The sequence below is a fragment of the Glycine max genome, chromosome 1 (assembly GCF_000004515.6).
Source record: "Glycine max cultivar Williams 82 chromosome 1, Glycine_max_v4.0, whole genome shotgun sequence".
In the NCBI taxonomy this organism is placed as follows: Eukaryota; Viridiplantae; Streptophyta; class Magnoliopsida; order Fabales; family Fabaceae; genus Glycine; species Glycine max.
The window spans coordinates 45276244-45288588 of record NC_016088.4 but is presented as its reverse complement, the minus strand read 5'-3'; the positions used below and the strand labels follow the sequence as shown (position 1 = coordinate 45288588).

Here is a 12345-nt window from a genome sequence, read left to right as displayed (position 1 = left end):
CATAGGGTCTTCAACCATCTATTAATCTAAAGAGTCTTCAACTCTCTCTGAATTTAAAGAGTCTTCAACCCTCTCTCCATCCAGAGTCTTCAATTATCTCTAAATGTAAAAAGTCTTTAAATTCCTCTACCTCCAAAGAATCAAATATAATTGACAATATATATATATATATAAGATATAAAAAATTAAAAGATAAAGAATTAAACAAATTTTCAAAGATTGAAACAAATAGCAGTATATCTAACTTATAACACTATTAGAAAATATACTTTCTACATCGGTTATTTATGACTTTCAACTTCGATTTTTGAACCGATGTTGAAAGTACCGATGTTGATAGTATTATCATTAACATCGGTTTTTAAAAAACTGATGTTAACGTAAAATTACCAACATCGGTTATATAAATAACCGATGTTGCTAATATGAATTACACCCAAAAATGTATATTAATGTTGAAAGTTAACATCAGTTTTTTTTACAGAAAACCGATGTTAACGAATGTTTTAATGTTGACAGTTAACATCGGTTTTTTAAAAAAACCAATGTTAGCGTTAACATTGGTTTTTTAGAAAAACTGATGTTAACGAATGTGTTAATGTTGACAGTTAACATCAGTTTTTTCAAAAAACCGATGTTATTTTCAGGAATTTTTTTTAAATAATGTCTCTATTTTTACAAAAAAATCAAAATTTAACCTGTAAATTTAAAATTAGACCACACAGCACACAACATATATCATTTGCATTCTGCTTCCAAATAGGTTTTAGCAAAAAACTAGCTATCAACAAAGGTTATTCAATGTTAAAATGAAACAATTGTAAAAAATGTAATGCAAAATATGTAAACTAATTAAGTAACCTAAAGTTACATAGTTGCCTAACATCCTATGTTTGATTTCTAACTTTTAGATAATACTGTGCCCACTGGATGCGAAGCGCCTTGAATCTCTCTGCTTCCAATGGTCTAACTTCATTAAAATACTGCATGATCAAATAAAAAAATAAATTAATAATGTAAGAATGGAATCAACTTTTTGAAATTATACACTATTTACTCCATGATATTAACATATAACACATAAGTCACCCTCCAAAAAGAATTGAATTCATGAAATAACTTCTGAATTTTAAAAGCTCAGAAGCCAAGCGTAACAAGTAAATTTCATTGAAGAAACCCAAGTAGGGATTTCTTCTTACATGTTATAGGCTTATCACTGCTGTTGGAAAATCATTCAAGTTGCCAGAGATTCAAAGTGGTTTCCAATAGTTAAATTTATCAACGAACCAACACATCCATTAAAATTAAAAATAAAAATAGCATGTGAAAAACTGAACGATAGCATGTCATGTAAACTCTTCTTATGTTGCGCCAAACACGTTAAGCTAGCACCATCAGCCCAAAACAAAATAAAGCAATCACCAAAAGCTATATAGACAAGATATCTTTAACAGCAAACAATCACTCATTCTTGACAGTTTGATGCATCAAATTCTTTTGCAATTGAACTGCAACAACACGAAAATTTTCACACACATGAAGACAACCCCAAAATAATCCACTTGGGGCACTTGATGGGGAGAAAAGGTATTCAACCCAACACACACTGCTAAATGTAAAACAAAAAGGCATAGAACAATTTTTCAATATTTTTTCAGTAAGCAGAAGCAGTTGGATTTGACATCAAATATAAATGTAGCTACCAAAGAAAACAAATAATAGGAACACAATCAATTTTTTGGAATAATACAACATCAAAGTTACCTGATTTTGCAATGCCTTTGCCATCCTCCGGAACTCGTTTTTCATGACAAATTTGTGAAGCAACAGAGCATATAAAATAAAGGGAAGAAAGATAGTAGAGAGCAAATAAACAAGATACCCACTAGCCATAATTATGGGATCCAAGGGAAGGATGAAGATTTTGTCGCAGGAGTGTGGTCTACACTTGTTGCAAGAGACAGAGCCATCTTTCTCGAAATCTGATCTCTTTTTCTTGGATTTAGTGTGCTTGTGGACAATGGGGGTTGGAGGGTGGGGGTTTGGGGTGCTTCTGGAGTGGCTTATTCTGTCTTGGCTACTCAACTCGTCAAATTCACGCTCCTCTTGAATCTGCAGTATAAAATAACAATAATAATGATGTTAGAAATGATAGAAAGAAAGACATTATAATAAGAGAATGGAAGAAGGAACTCACGGGTGAATTGAGGGGAGTGGCGAGAAGGGAGAAGAGAAGAAGAAGCCATTTAGGGGGGATTTAGGAGATATGAAATGGGTAAAAGCAAAAAATATAACTTTCGCTTATAATATTAATGAGTCAATTGTTAATCAATGTCTATCTTAAGAGTATTGATTAAAGAAGTAAAACAAAAAATATTTTTTTTAATAAAATGGGTAAAAGCAAACTCTTTTATAGTTTTTAAATGTGTTTTCATATGAATTTTAAGGAGATTTCTTCTTTTTAATTTTTTAATTAGTGTCTTTAGGACAAAAATTATCAAGACCTTAACAATGATAGACGACAAAAATTAAAAATGGAAATATTAAGTTTATGTTTTTTTTTGTTGGATAAAAAAACTTTATTACGAGATTGCGAGAGTAAAAAAGTTTATTACAAGATCAAAGTACTATGTTAGCTATACAGTAAAAAAAAGTTCTATATCTATATTAGCTATAAAAGACCAAAAGTTTGGGAGCCCTCTGCCTCTCTCAAACAAAGCCCGCTTAGAGACCCCCTTGGCCCCTTATCTAAAAGTATTGTGTACTGTCCATTCATTTCTAAAATTCTCATTCAGTTCTCATAATTCAAGTGTACATTCTCTAGATATAAAAATAACTCTTACCCTTAATAACAAAGAGTTCTATATATTCTAAAATTTCATTCAACGGTTTGTTAACTATTGTGCAAACATATTCGAAACAGCTAAATTCTCATTCAGTTCTCATTCATGTTCCACTACCCACTGTATCAATTTTGGGATAAGTCACTCAATGCCACTATTTGGTATTGTTAACTATTGTGCAAACATATTCAATAAAAGAATTGATGAATGGGAAAGGGGAAAACTGTAAAAGCCTAACTGCAAAGAAGGTGCAGGATACCAAGCACAAAATCAATCCAGCTCCGGCGTGACCCATCGACGCAACCCCGACGCCGCTCTTCACGATGTCGTACACCGCTCCCATACTTGAAAAAAAAAATGACACACAATTTCAAATAAAACGATGCCGGTTTCGGGAATTGTAAAAAAAAAAAACCTCTTTGAAAAGGGGAGAACCTGAAGAAACACCGGAAGGGGAGAACTCCAAAACCGGCTTTTCAAAACACCTAGGAATAAAAATAAATAAATAAATAAATACAGTGAAAACGCATTTTGAAAAGGGGAGAAGGAAGGAACCCTAGGAATCATTAATAAGTGATGAAGAGAAGAAGGGTGTGGTTCTTACCTTTGAGTGTGAAGAAGAGAAGAAGAAGAAAAGGAGAAAGAGGGAAAAAGAAGAGAAGGATCCCATTTGCCTTGAATTTTGATTTGGGTTTGGGTGGGTTTAATGTAAAGTAATTTATACATATAATTTATTTTTCGCAGCGTTGCGTTGTTTCAAGGCGACAGAGTTTTTCTCTTACGCGGGGAATTTGATTTTGGAAATGCCTAGTACAACTACAAGTACATCTCGTGCCCTTTTCACTCCTTGCTAGATTATTGTCGATAATTATTACAGTAATTAGTAATTACTCCCCCATCTCAAATTAAAAAAAGAATTAATTTATTTTATTTTATATTTAGTATTATTATCTTTAAAATTTCTTTCATTTTATTAAAATATTAATTTCAATGATTTTTTCTTATGCTTATAATGAGTTTAAATGAAAGATAAATTGAAAAAAAAAACATTTTTAATTATAATTAAATAACTTTCTTAATGAATGTGTCATATTTTTGTCTATACTTGAGACGATAAAATAAAATACTATAAAGGTTTAATTTTCCATTTAATTTTTATAGAAACAATAATCTCCTGTGGCTTTTGATGAAATCATCTTCTCTTTCAATATTTATTATTTAAAATATTTCATTCTTAGTCCTTAATATAGTTATATATTTTTTTTGTTACTTTTGTACTTCTAATTCTTTAAAATCATCCACAGCTTTTTCAAATTAACAAAGATTAAATTAGGGGAGTTCATAATTGAATCAAATCATCTCTAAACTGTAAAATCGACCCAACAAAATTGAAAATTATAAAACAAAAAATCTAAAAAATTAGTTTCAAAAACACAATGTATATTTTTTACATAATATGGATTTCCAAATATAGTTTCAAAAACCCAAACAAACGGTATATTTTTTGTAAAAAAAAATTATGATGTCATCCAATTATAACACAATGTATATTAAAATTGTTGAATTTTATCATAAATACTTTAACATTCATATTAATTATGATTCGATGAAATCTTTTGCGTATACATTTCTAAATTATTTTTCAATTTTAAAAAAAATATATTCACTATCTCTTTTTTAAAAAGAAATATTTATCTTTCTTTATTCTTTATCACCTAAATCCATATTATTGATTTTTACATATCTATTATTAGTTTTTTTAGTGGATATTCATTAAAATAAATAAAGGTATTTTTTATATTTGATTTTGGGTGATATAATTCATGTTTAGAGATTTTTATTTTTAACACAAGTTAATAATAAAATTCAATACATATTTTTTTATCTAATGCAAAACGACCTAAAAACATCTATTGTGTTGAATTACTTGCATATTGAGTTGTTGAAGTAATTTTTTAATGAGTCATACACATTACGCTACACTTAAAATCTTTTACTATTATGTTCTATCTTTTTTTTAAACAAACTATTATGTTCTCTAATAACATACAATCGTGAGTTTCTTAAATAACAGGTCTAGTTGAAATTATTTATTGAAAAATAATTTTAAATATTAGAGAAATAGACCTCATAAATAATTAAAAATAGCATGTGATAGTCTCAATGTTTATCATAACATCATTTTGTCAAACAAATAAAGTTGACGGCAAAATCTAAAGATAAAGAAAAGTTTGAAGACTTTGACAAGCCAAATATTTGTTCAAATATTAAAATTAGAATTTTAAAAAAATAGAGACTGAAAATAATTAATCCGAAATGTTTTTTCTTTGTTTCTTCTTTTCTAAATGAGTATTAAAATATATTTAATTGAGTATTAAAATAACTTTTGACAAAAAAAATTCATCACTATTTAAATATAATTCTTTTTCTTTGTTTCTTCTTTCCTAAATAATTTATTTTATTAAATTTATTAACAAAAAATTCACATAATTAACAAATGAGGTTAAAAATAATTAAAAAAATGACAAATGTAATAAAAATAAATTACATGTGGATTATAATTAACTTTAAATTTAAAGACTTAAAACATAATTTTCGTGTCTCATGAAAATACTTTTATTTTTGTTCTGAAAAATTTGTTTAAAAATAATAAAAATATCATTTTTTTTAAATCCTACAAATATATGAGATAACTATAATTATTTAAATTAAATCACTGTAACATATATTTTCAATAAATTAAATTAATATATACAAATATTTTAATTTAATTTAAATTTAAAGATAATGCGATAATATAAATATAGTAGGATTTCAAAGAATTTTTAAACAATATTCTCCATTTACCTTTTTAAGAAGAAAAAAACTAATTTTTTATTTTTATAATAATTAAATAAAATATATTAATAATAAATTTTAATTTTTTACGATATAATTGTTTTTACCAATATTCTATAAAAATTCTATAAAAGTTAAACTCTATTATTAAAAACAGTTTTTTTTATTTTCAAATTAACTAATATTAAATAATTTATAAAAATGTGTGTTATATTTAAATGATAATCATGAAATAATAAAATTAAAATTATGAAATTCATTTTAAAAATTTAGTTTAATTTTTAAATGCTTACCTTTTGAATTTATTATTGTTTATTAATTATTATATTTTTTTAATTAAAATATAATTAATAACACAATATATGATTTTTTTTAAAATATATAAATAATTAAAAAAAAATTATATTAACATCGGTTATTTGAAAACCGATATCGCTAAACACTTATAACATTGGTTTTCAAATAACCGATGTTGAAACTTAATTATTTTAACATCGGTTATTTAAAAATCGATGTCGTTGAACACTTACAACATCGGTTTTCAAATAATCGATGTTAAAACTGAATTTAGTGTGATTTTAACATCGGTTATTTGAAAACCAATGTTGTAAGTATTCAACGACATCGGTTTTTAAATAACCGATGTTAATAAGGCGATGTTAAAACTCATTTTTTTAGTAATTTATTAAATAAAAAAATCACAAGAGCAATATCAATTTAAATTTAAAAATATGATAAAAGATTGAAACAAATTTTCAAAATAAAACCAAATATAAAAAAATGTATTTTATTTTACATAATATCAACAATATATTTTAGTAGATAATCTATAAAAAAAATGCAATATTTATCTTGTCATTACATACTTTTCTTTTTCCATCTATGACATGTATATTTGATGGTTATCATATGAGAAACTACATTTTATTTGTGTAAGAATTCTCAATAAAGAATAATGAAAGGTGAAATTTAAGTTTTTTTCTATTTGTATTTAGTAATGGCACACTCAAGCTAGATTTTAAGTTCAAGATTTCCAAATTCTTCAAATCATACCATGACTCAAGAAGAAGAAGAAGGTACTTATAGTTTTATTTTCTTTCAAATTTTAAATTATTTTTCTATTTTTTATTGATTATGAATTTCTTCTATATATATTCTTAAATTTTCATATCATAATGGTAGTTTTCTTATAAAAAAATTTAGGTGAAAAATACAAAAAGACATACAAATACAAGAAAAAGTTGGAAAGGGAGTAATTTATGGTTTAAGTGTTGCAAAAAAAAAAAAAGGAAATAAAAAAGAGGAAGAGTGCTACGAACAAATTACGTGTTTTCATTCCACCTGATAAGATAAGATGGTGGTTGTTGGACCCAGAGTTGCAGATTTTGTCACTGAAATTTCTATTATTGTTCAAAAGCATGTCCATTTCAACATTAACAAGTGGAAGCATGTTCCAGAAGTTGCAAAAGAAAAGATAGTTACAAAAGTGCTGGTAAATTTAACTTTTGTACACATAATTTATTTTATTTTATTTTTTTCATGTTATTAGCCTAACTTGACATTAATTATTTCAATTTATTTATCATGTACAGGATAGTTTTGATGTTGATGGTGCTCATCCAGAAAACACTAAAGATGTTATTCTTTTCATAGTAGGAAGATTATACCCAAATCATAGATATGTATACTTCACCAATATTTCAAAAAATATGAAATAACAGAGTTGGCTTTAGAGATGGCTTTGGAAAATAAGCCTAATGATTTAAGTGTTCAAGACTAGGAATATCTCGTAAATTACTTTTCAAGTTCTAAGTTCAAGGTATGTTTGATATTAATATGTATAATAATATACCATTACTTTTCCTTCTTGACTTTTATGTGTTTAAATTGTATTTTTTTTTAGGAAATGAGCACAATAAATCAAAGCAAATTACTAATCATAGATGTGGAAGGAATTCATTTCAAGCTATTAGCTTTGAAGCGGTAATTTTATTATTATTTAATTATAATTTTTTCATTACATAGTTAAATTAGTCTTGATAATGATTTTTGATTGTTCAATCTTTTTTGTTAGAGAAATCCTGAAACTCAAAAGGAACCTAATTTTTGAGATTTATGGAAAATGAATTATATGAACAAAAATGGAGAATGGATAAATGAAGCACCTAAGGAAGTTGATGTATGGTCTCTTTATGTGATTCATAAATTATAATTATATCTGATCAACTATTCTTAATTACAAATTATAATTATGATATATTTATTGTTTTTATTGAATAGATAGGGGTTCAATAAATTGTTTCTGACAAGTTACAAGAGACAAATGAGGAGACCGATAAAGACCAAATTGTTAATACAACTTTTCAATCCGTTGTAGGAGAACGGTTAGGGTATTATCGTGTGGTCTTGGTGCTGACACTACCAACTAAGGAAAAATCTATTACAAGGTTATGTGAACAATTAACAAATGAACATGAAAAATGTCAATCTATAGAAATGAAATTGACCAAGGTTGAGAACCAACTTCAAGAAAAGCTTAATATAAGAGAAGAAACGGCAGCGCGTTTGGAAGAAAGTCAAAGGACATTTGAAAAAAGATTAGATAAACAAATTGAAGAAAAAATTACAAATATATTTTAAAAAATGCATACTATTTCGGTAAGTATAATTAATATTTAATTGGTATATAGTTACAATAATTTTTTTTACATTTTAAAAGTTTGTTCAATATATTGAATTATTAATTAATAGGTATTTGGTTGCTTTATATAGGTTGGACAATCTTTCCTGACAATGAATAATACACAAAGTTGAAGTTATTATTAATGTGACAACGCATCATAAGTAAGTTGTCAATAAAAAAAATTTCAAGCAATAATTTGTTTATGTTGAATTGATAATTTATTTACGTTAAAATTACAGGTCAATTGGTAGTCACTCAACTATTGCATAATGAGATATTCAAAGTAAAGCTTAAAAGGGGAATAATGGTTGCACTACTTAGACAAATTATTTTTCTTTTTTTGAACTTTTAGTTATTTCTTTTTTATTTATTTATTTCTTAATAATGAGATTTTTTTAATCATTAAATTATGTAGAATAATGTTTCATGATATTCAATTAAGTTTATATACATTGTCTTTATCTTTTATTGATATCATTTGTCTATATTTTTTTCATTACTTTTACAGTGATGTTGTTTTTATTATTTGTGATAATTCAATTATTTTATTAATACAAAATTTTAAAAATTGAATAAATTTGTTAATAAAATAAATTTAATGATATATATGTCGATTAGAATTGATAATTTATGATTGTGACTTTTGTTATTAAAAAAGATATATAACAATTAATGAGGTTGGAAAAAGAAATATTACAATGAATTTATTTATTGAGAAAATATATTTTATTACAATGACAATAATTGTTAACAAAAGTTATCTTTATGTAACCACAATATATAGTTGTTATCATATGTAAAATATAATGACTTTAGTAATTACCACAAATCAATTACAGCAACAATGATTGTGTTAAAGTGACAATGACAAATTTTAACTATGAAAGCATAAGTAGTTACAACAATAATATTTGTTGTGAAAGCATAAGTAGTGGCAACGAAAATTTTCAAATTAATGACGAGTGGCGAAATGGCAAAAGGTGAAGAGACTCTTATCCATTGTGATTGAGAATAATTAGTGAATAAAATTATTATTGTTATTAAATGATTAAATTGAATGAAGAGAATAATATTACTAATAATATGAGAGTGACAGTTGTTATTATTCGTAGTCTCATATTCATTTTTTCTTCATTTACTTAGTGATTTTTATTTTTATTTTTTTTAATAAAGAAGATAATGACAATATCACTCCGTTAACTTAACAATTCTAAAATTCAAAAAACTAACGGACACTAAGTTTCTAACAAAAAATTGATAAAAAAGACTAAATTGATACATTTCAAAAACATCAAGGGCATCAAGGGCTAGAATGAAACTTTCAAAATGTAATGTATCAAAGTAAAATAACTGTAAAACACAATATTAACATTAAACCATTTTAAAATTTTAAAATTAACAGAATATTAGTGTTTTTAACGAAAAATTAAAAAAATAATCAAAATAATACATTTTGAAAACATAAAGAACTAAAATGTAATTTTTTTTAAACTTAATGTACCAAAACAAAATAACTTGACAAAAATTGACATTAATTTTTTTCCTTGAAATTTTGGTATTCATATAGATGGACAAATTATCAATGTTCTCATCGCACAAAATTAAGTGTTGAGCGAAAATCAAACAAAATTGTTCAGAAAATGCCAGCTTGAGCACACATGCATTCTCAAGATATTGATATGCATTGAACTTAAATATATGAATTATAAATTTATAATTATAAATCTTCCTAACTTCAATTTATTACACAACAACTCACTTCTCCACTTATAAATCTACATGTATAGATTTAATTATCCCATTTAAATCCAAAACCTACGTAATTCCGACCAAAAAACGGTAGTTAATCATCCATCACTTATTTAATTCCCTAAAAAAAATCATCACTTATTTAATCCTTAACCTACTACTCCAGTATCAATTCATTACAAGCCATTGTAACTTTATAACTACTAAATGCGCCTCTTTCCTAAAATAAGATGATGCACAGAAATTTGAAAATCATGTGATATGCACGTTCCCAAAGTCACACTTAACACAATTTAACGTGGGTAGATTAAGGAACCGAGTGGATATGAACACACAACTTTGCATACAGTACATCAATTATATCCGTAATTAAATGTGTCATGGTCTGTGTGGAGCCCTTCCCTTAGGTCCCAAATCTTTATGCCAGACCTAACAATGTGATCCTTATTTCCTTTCGACTAAATTAAAAGTATTGTTAACTACTATTCTTATAATATTGATTAGGAAATTAAAAGAAAAAAAAATATTTATTAAGGACATCCTAGAAAAATATAAAAAAAAGTTATACATAATATGATTTTATATATTTTAATATTTTTTTTTTATTTTTTAATCAATATCTTGAGAACACTTGTTAATAGTTCATTAAATTAAAATAGTTAAAAAGGACAATGATTCCATGTATATAGGTAGCATGCAATTAAAATCACCGGTTGGATCCAACTACCTGTAGAAAATTCTTTAGTACATGGAGCTTGGACATTCTCCTAGTCATATATACGTACATTCAATAATTGGCACAGATGTAGCCCACAAGAAATTTATTTCAGTGATCGAACAAATGCTGCAGAAAAGTCGTGGATGAGAAACCATTCATTTTATTGTCTCTAGTCAACATTTTGGGGAACTAAAGTGCTGATTATTTTTGCCACACTAAAAGTATTAATATGTAAGAATATGGAAAATCCATTTTTGTTTGAGATGCATCAATGTCCTCTCTTGGCTTCAGCCTCTTACCACCATTATTGGTAGATTGAACGTTAGTTAGATGATTGAGAAACTCTAGGTGGGAGAATGGTCGATTTCAATACAGAAAAAACTTGATTATGCCACATTCTTAACTAAAGCCAATCTGACTGGTAGCTGGGGTTTTGCATTAATACACTAATAGAGGCGACCAAGATTTTCACCATATGAATGAAATTTTGCCAATTTTAATTGTTACTGTACAAAGAATGATGTCACTTACAATTAATTAACCATTATTTGGGTATCTTAAAGAGTCTTTGTAAACCTCATTTTATTTATAATGAAAAAAGTCTAACTCAATCCCAAAAGTTAATTCAACAGGTGAAGATTACTCCTCATTTATATATTTTAATTTGATTTTATTTTTAAACGATGTGAGACTTGGACATTTTCCAATAATTAACATTTCGTTTAATTCTTATATAGTATTTTTTTTAGTTTATTTTAGTAAGTTTCATTGTAAAGTACTTTTGACATAGTAATAAACTCTCATGTAATAAAAGCTTTTAAGTGTTTAACTAATTTATTTATTCAAGTTCATCTTTGAATTCTTATTGTTGTTTAACTAGTCTCACCACATTATAAATATTTTCAATTCAAATAAAACTACTGTTCGATCGTAAAGAATACCAATCATTTAGAGAAAAAAAAAAAGGAAAAAAAATAGAATAAATTTTGGCAGGACGCATACAGGGGAGGCTTTGAATTTGCTGGGCCATTAGTCGCTTTCCACTCGAGCGGCAGTGACTTGTTGAGAGTTGAGACTTGAGAAGGAGTCAAGTCTTGTGTCTTTGATTACAACTACAAATTGCCTTTTGGAAAGAAAAAAGAAAAAAAAAATAATGAGCAATATTGCATATCTTTTATTTTGATGGTGGAGAACTTTGTTATTTACAAAGCACTTGTATCCATGAGAAAATAATGAGCCAATATAACACTTACACAAGTGTATAGTAATTTTACATTATCATTTTATTATAAATAACTACATATGATATATTTGTGCTATATTTTATAATAATTATATCTAATTATATCTTAAAAGTTATACTAAACTCCAATCTTATCTTGTTTAACAAAATTATTTCTTATGAAGATACATGCTAGTCTCTTTATTATTTAGGTCACGTTTATTGATGTACTAAGTGCCTAATTTAAGGATTATCATATGCAATATTTTTTTATAAATAAAGTATTTTAATA

At 26.1% G+C, this 12345-nt stretch overlaps 1 non-coding gene across 1 annotated transcript; it reads right to left on the bottom strand.

Moving 5' to 3' along the window:
* Positions 1-1132: 1132 nt before the first annotated feature.
* LOC112997894 (small nucleolar RNA R24) lies at positions 1133-1223 on the bottom strand. The gene has a single exon (XR_003262952.1). It is a non-coding gene; the product is annotated as a small nucleolar RNA R24 (small nucleolar RNA).
* Positions 1224-12345: the final 11122 nt, after the last annotated feature.